At 40.5% G+C, this 7,623-nt stretch overlaps 1 long non-coding RNA gene across 1 annotated transcript; it reads left to right on the top strand.

Annotated features, from left to right (window-relative positions):
* The first annotated feature begins 425 nt into the window (after window positions 1-425).
* LOC133398700 (uncharacterized) lies at window positions 426-2,099 on the top strand. Its single transcript, XR_009767983.1, has 3 exons — window positions 426-552; window positions 1,218-1,335; window positions 2,078-2,099. It is a non-coding gene; the product is annotated as an uncharacterized LOC133398700 (long non-coding RNA).
* The last annotated feature ends 5,524 nt before the right edge of the window (window positions 2,100-7,623 follow it).

Raw genomic sequence — 7,623 nt, 5'->3', positions numbered from 1 at the left:
TAAAACGTTTGCTGTGATTTTGACTTGCACAGTGGGGTGTCCTTTTCATTTGATCTCTTTTTTACATATTTGTCAAGATTGTGTGTGTGTGTGTGTGTGTGCGTGTGTGTGTGTGTGTGTTTTTGTGTATTTTACATCCACAGTGATGGATGTAAAATCCATGCTTGATGCACTTGATGTGCACTTTATTTTTTTGATGTGCACTTTATTTTGGGAAACATGTTTACAAAGTGTGTTGATTGCTACGGAAGCATATTGCATTCACTTGGATAAAAAAAAAAAACTCCTGTTTTTCTGAGTAATTTTTTTGAGGGCTTTGTTTTTCTGACTATTTTTTTCTGTTTTTCTGACAATTTTTTTTCCCACCTGTTTTTCGGACTGTTTTTTTTTTCTGTTTTTCGGACTAATTTTTTTTCTGAGTTATCGGGACACATCGAACTCACGCGAGAACCTGCGAACTGCAAGTGACTCTTTGCGGACTCACTCATGGCGGACTACTGCTCGCACACCTTCAACCTGCCCATACGCGTTTACATTACCGCTTCAATTAAGGTAAGTCACATAATGAGTAACACACATTGTATAATGCTCTAAATACTTTAGTTTTAGACTGCATACTATTCTAATGTAAGCCAATATTTACTATATGGTTTTATGTAGCAAGTAAGTAATTGACGAAGTCGAACGTCTCCTCGACATGATTTCAGTAAGGTAACAGTTACTATATGTTTAGCTGATGCTGTTCATTGCTCGTCCTTGACTTGACAACGTGCTTTTCATCATCACGTTAGTATACAATAACATTACGCTTCCGTAAGTAGAACGAGACATTCGTTGTAACGTTAGTTTATATACCAAGTATACACTAACACTACAGAGGCATAGTACCAGTGTTAATTGTTTAACATGGGGCACGTAAGCATGTAAACAACACAGAACGTTGCCAGTAGACTATTGAAATACTGTTAACAACAACAACAAAACTGATAAAAGCCCACATTGAGCTGCTGAGTTTATTCTTTTGCACTATTAGAGTGCCGTTATGTTATTATTTTTGAATAACCAGTCAAGGCTTTCATTACACAAGGACACAACACAAATCAGTTTTGGTGGTGATTTGAGTAAGCACATTAAAGTAAGCACATTTGATGACAGGTTGAGTTTCAAATGATTACACATATCGATGATGCCCTTTTCCTACATTTTTTCAATGCCAGCATTGCAATGGCTACATCCTCAACCCCTGGCCTCCCACAAGATGATGATGGTCTGTGGGAATTTCTACGCAACAGAGGTGTTCATGAGGAGAGTATTCAGAAAATTAAACAAGATCATGTAAGTCACAGGAAATTTGTTCCTGCTGGTATCTATTAATTTTTAGATTATTTTCTCAACTATATTTTACATTCAAATTAATTTATGATTATACTTTTACCAATACATTTTAGACCAGGGGTGTCAAACATTCAGCCCGCAGGCCAAAACTTGACCGCTGGGGGGCTACAATTGGGCCCGCAGCGTGAATTTTAAAATGAAAAAATACAGACGACATTGTGGTGGTGGGGACTAAGTATAATATTGAGAATTATTATGCTCATCTAAAAAAGGAGTTGTAATAATTCCTAGCTCTTCAGTAGTTGATTTATCTTAAAACTGAAATACTATACTGTATTTTTCAGTTCCAAATACCTGTGTCTTATAGTTGCAAAATCTTTTTTTTTAAACTTGCAAAAAAAAGGTGAACCTCTGCAAACGGTTGTAGACTTGACTCTTTATCTGGAGTGAACAAGATGTTTCACATGGAGGGTCATCAGGTTCTCTAAGATATGGTCTGAGCATTCTCTATTAGAAACTTAGCTGTAAACTTAAATGTCTGATGTTATATTAGCGCACTCACATTATTGCCAGCTTCCAAATCTGTTTTTATTGTCTTACACTGTCCACTGTGTTATCATCTGCATTAGGCATTTGTAATTTGTTGTCCGAGAATTAAACACAGAAGTAAATATTCTTGGAGATAATAGTTTGTTTCATCATGTCTTATGTTTTCTTTTCTTTTTCTTTTTTTTAAATATAGATTGACAGCTCGATAATTGGAGAAAAAGATGATGCTGCTTTGGCCTCTTACATTCCAGCCTATGGTGATAGGATTGCTACAAGGCGTTTCTCAGTGGAAAAACAGTGATGAGGTGGAGTTCATACAAAGAGACTTTCCTTATTCCAAAAACTTAGTAAGAAAATGGGCATCAACTTACAGTAGCTATCCTGAGCTTCGAGCTGAAATGGAGGCAATATTGTCCAGCAACACTCATGCAATGGACATAGCATAAGAGTAAGTGACTGATGTTCACATACACATTTTTCTGTTCCCCATTCAGCCAGCCATGATTGTTTAGACTGTGAATGTGGGCCATAGCATATAAGGAGAAGATTTTGTTAGCTTAGGGTCTGTGTAAGTAATGCAAGAAACAATAACACACAAGCACAGATTGATTGAAAATTTTCTTTCTACCCTTTCAACAATTCACTTTTGTTATCAGTCTAGGATGGATGGGAATGTTTGTACGTTGATCTGATCTGTTTATATGTTTGAGAGACGACATGATAAGCAAATACTAATAGTCACCAAATTTTGTTACGTCTAATTGTTTTGCTGCAGATTACACAGACAGCCAATTCACGAGAACCCCCCCCCCCCCCCACCAAAAAAAAAAAGAAAAAAAATCAAGAATGTATCATTCCTTAGTGCTATAATAAACAAAAACTAAGTATCAAAAAAGGAAAAAGGTTTCACTGCTCGGTATCAGCAGATATTGTGGAAGAGCTACATTTGACATTAAGCATCCACACCGTTATAGACACAATGTATGAGAAACCTTTATGTATAAATGATGAACACAATGCACCCAAGATTCCCCATGTTTTTTCATGCATACGTTGGACGTTTGCTTTTCTGGAATAGAAAGAAGGTATACGAGGCACACCGTGGAGATGTCCATGTGGAGCAAATTCACAGTAATTTACTGTTTTAATACCCTTTACAGTTAAATTCATGGTCCGTAAGGTCTACCATTTTTGGAGGGTTACATGATCCTGTCATGTGATCCTGGAGAGCAGGTTGTATTCATGAAATCTGCGCTCGTATGTAAGCACGTAAGAACATGTAAAGCTCGATGGCTTCCTCTGGAGAGGTGGGTGGATGAAGACTGTTTTCTGCCATGGCGAGACAACAAATGTCAAACACTGTATCATCACAGGGGTACGGTCCTCTCTGAAGGCATTCTCCTCTGCAGATCTCTATCTTTTCTCGAGATACCTCTTTCAAGTACTCTCTGGCTCCAAAAAGTTGGGGTTTCGTGTACATCATCACTGGGCGCCCACCTGGAGATGCAGCATTTCTGCATGGGCGAATTCTGTGAGTGTTCCAGAGGTGAACAACTTCCTGCAGTTGTCGCTAAAGAAAAATAGTGATAAAATCCGTTTGCACATTTTATATACCAACTGCAGTACATATGTTGCACTTAACTAGCCAATGTGTAGTACAAATCAACTCCAATTTAAACATCTGCGCAATAGTGGTCTTAACTGTATTAATTAAAACATCAAGATACCGACATAAACATTTGATTCCATTTTACAATTTCCATTGAAGTAATTCTCATGTATTATGCTGACAATACTGTCTGATTAATGTTTTGAATATAGCCTACAAAGAGTGAGCTCTTGACACTCATTTCTAAGTAATTAGTACCACACCAAAACTAACCCACAGGGCGCTATTCTACTCCTTTTTGTGAAGTACAATATGGAAGTAGATAGACAATTGGCAGGAGGGGGGTTGCAGTTCTCACCTCTATCATTTCAAGACATGTGAACTGAATGATACTTTTGTCCAGGAAGTCACCAGAAAAGAAGTCTGAGTCTTTTAAAGCTTGGAACAGGTTCATCCAAAACTGTGCGTGTTGCCTCCTTAAAAAGCCCCACCAGTTCTCTGTTCTTTGGTTGTGATTGCTCGATCCATACAGATAACATCTGTGTGAAAAGTTGTCCAGGTGGCCGTGCCTCAAGAACATTTGCATTTGCTCAATAAAGCAGTTCTCGGTGGCAAGGCCCGAACGAATTCGGGCAGAAGTCCCATTCCTTGATGGCACCTCGTTGATAAAGTATCCAGCAATTATCTTCGGATCCCTGTTTGTCGAGTAAGCATGTAGCCATATCACCATTCGTGAAAAACCATCTATTGCACCATTGATACAGATCCCATATGGTTTGAGTTTGTCATAAGAGTCTACATGCCACGAAGAGGTCTGGGCCGGGATTGTGGTACATACGCCGGCGAAGCCGATTCCGGCGCCTCAGTTGCACACCGCGCGGGTCCAGTATTTTCATCAGTCTCCTGATCGTCTCTTGAGTCACCACGTGGCCAGCCTGAAGGCATTTTAAATGCATCATCCTGTATCCATGGAGCATACCATATCTGTCCAACTGATTGTGGACAAACATTGCTGTATCGAGCAGATCTGAATGGGCTTTCCTCCTGAACAAACGCAGGTGCCTGCGTAATGTCGACAAACTAATAACAATACCATCTATGCGACTCAAAGACAGGAGTATCTCCCAGTGTCTTAAACCCATATCAACATAAAACTTGATCAAACTGAATAAGCCGGTCATGTTGCTTACTACGGATTCCGCAAAGAGTCACTTGTAGTTCGCAGGTTCTCGCGTGGGTTCGGTGTGTCCCGATAACTCGGGGGGAAAAAATTCGTCCGAAAAACAGAAAAAAAATAGTCAGAAAAAGAGGTGGAACAAAAATTAGTCCGAAAAACAGAAAAAAATAGTCAAAAAAACAGGTGGGGGGGGGGGGGGAAATTAGTCCGAAAAACAGACAAAAATAGTCAGAAAAAGAGGTGGAACAAAAATTAGTCCGAAAAACAGAAAGAAAGGGTCAGAAAAACGGGAGTTTTTTTTTTTTTTTTTTTTTAGCCCAGTGAATGCAATACGCTTCCGTAGATTGCCGTGCACTTTATTTTCTAAAATAAATATATTTCCTGGGTGCACTTCTATCGCTTGACGACTCTTTCATCATCATCATCATCCTTGGCAATGAGCAGTCAGGGGAGAACGCGCCGCAATGCGCGTTGTGCATTTGGATGCTGACTTCGGTGCCGGCGCTAACGTCTCAGCAGACGTGAAACAGTTAGGCGCGTTCAGTGGGAAGACCAACGTGTTGGTGTGCTCCTGCTGTCGAACTACGGTGCTTAAACACGTTAAAACTGTCGTTTCGTGACTTTAAATGGGATTTTGTCCAGCTGTCAAACTGTATTGAGTGAGGTCACAGGCGAATACTTCCTGGAAGTTTTCGTCGCGCTAAAACGAGGCGAATTAAACCGTTATGTGAATTTAGCGAGGAGATCCACGTCGACATTTATTGTTTACGTTGAACTATGGTGCTTAAATACGTTAAAATGGTCGCTTCGTGACTTTTAATGGGATTTCGTCTCACGATTAGGAAAAGGCTGTTGTGTGCCGAGACGCGAGACATTCTGTAAGCTTCTTCGTGACTGTAAACAGCAATTCCTGCCACAGCGCCCCCATCCGCAAGGCCAGGGACGACCAGCTGGCGAATTGTATTTAGTGACGTCACAGACGCATACAGAGCGCTAAAAAGGATCCAAAACAGGGCAGTTAAACAGTTAGGTGCATGGAGTGTGCATCGTAACGTGTCGATTTCTCCCTGCTCTCGAACTCAGGTGCTTAAACACGTTTATAACGTTCGTTTGGTGATTTTTAATGTGGTGAGGTGAGCTGGTGGCTGGCAGTTGCTGACTTCGTTTTCTGTTGTTAAACCGCCGGTTTTTTCCAAACCTCTTTTTATTTTTTTGCAACTTTTTTTTATTATGTACGAAGAGTGGTATCTTGCCGGATGCCTTCATCTCAAGCATGTTGTTGCAATTGTGTGTCAAAGCCAACCTGTTTTTGAACCTTTAAAAATCAAGAGAGCATCCCGTTTCCCCTCCTATCATTTTATTTGAATTGTGTGTTTCCTTTTGATTTTCACGCATTGGGTGTCAGTTGTGACAACCTTCGCCTTGATCATCCGCCCCCTCCACACACACACACAAACTATCCAGCCGCAATTATCAGGGTCTCGGTCGGCCAAAAATAAAAGCAAGCCGACAAAAACAGTAGACCTTCGCACGCGATAATGTTCGTGTGGGAGTTATCTATTTGTAGCTTAAAATAATTAAACTCCCGGCGAGCCTTAAAGATGAGATTTAATTCGCCACAGTAATAGTGAAGTATTTTATAAATGCAAGCGGTGTCGGCGTCCGCTTTTTAAACTTTAAAAATGAGCTAGACTTTCCGCTGGGCCTTAAAGATGAGATTTCGTCCGCTTATTAAACTTTAAAAATGAGCTGGACTTCCCGCAAGCTTTAAAGGTGAGTTTTCGTTCGCCACAGTAATTGTGAAGCATTTTACAAATGTCACTCGTGTCAGCGAACGTTGATTTACGCCTTCAACCAACTCATGTTCACAAGCCTCGGCCCTGCCCCCTCCTCCGCTGAGTGGTTGCGCTTCGCTGCAAAACGCCCCCAATATCTACATGCAGGTAGCAAGTGGGTGGGTTTTTTTCCACAGTCTGCCCTCTGAACCGGGAGGTCTTCAGTGAGTCAGAGCTGCCGCTTACCAGCGTATTTTCCTTTTTCTTGAACGGTTTCACAAGGTAAGGCAATGTTTTCCCAAACCACTTTTTGTGCGTTGTGTTGTTTCACAAACCACTCGTTGTCGTTGGGTCTCGTCTCATGTCCGCCGGAATGTGCATTTTGATGCAATACAAACGTGTTTGTATGCCTACGTTTTTGTGTGTGTTTTTTTTCCATTCTTCGGCAGAATGACCTAGCCTAAGACAAGGACCACGTGCCCACTTTGCAAACGAAACCTCGACTTTGTTGCAAAGCACCTTCGTGAGCGACACAAATTGAAAAACAAGGATGAAAGGAGTATTTTAAACAAATTAGCAGTCCATCGGATCAAACTAAGTGGGGGGACATGTCCAGTTGTCGAGTGCCGCAAAACGGTGATTTTTCATGCATACGTTGGACGTTTGTTTTTCTGGAATAGAAAGAAGGTATACGAGGCACACCGTGGAGATGTCCATGTGGAGCAAATTCACAGTAATTTACTGTTTTAATACCCTTTACAGTTAAATTCATGAACAAATTCGTGAACAACTTCCTGCAGTTGTCGCTAAAGAAAAATCGTGATAAAATCCGGTTTTTTTTTAGAAAATTAGTCCGAAAAACAGAAAAAAATAGTCAAAAAAACAGGTGGGGGGGGGGGAAATTAGTCCGAAAAACAGACAAAAATAGTCAGAAAAAGAGGTGGAACAAAAATTAGTCCGAAAAACAGAAAGAGAGGGTCAGAAAAACGGGAGTTTTTTTTTTTTTTTTTTTTTTTTAGCCCAGTGAATGCAAAACGCTTCCGTAGATTGCCGTGCACTTTATTTTCTAAAATAAATATATTTCCTGGGTGCACTTCTATTGCTTGACGATTCTTTCATTATCATCATCATCCTTGGCAATGAGCAGTCAGGGGAGAACGCGCCGCAATGCGCGTTGT

This window comes from Phycodurus eques, unplaced genomic scaffold, assembly GCF_024500275.1.
Source record: "Phycodurus eques isolate BA_2022a unplaced genomic scaffold, UOR_Pequ_1.1 contig_284, whole genome shotgun sequence".
NCBI classification, from domain to species: domain Eukaryota; kingdom Metazoa; phylum Chordata; class Actinopteri; order Syngnathiformes; family Syngnathidae; genus Phycodurus; species Phycodurus eques.
This window is presented reverse-complemented; position numbering and strand designations above follow the sequence as displayed.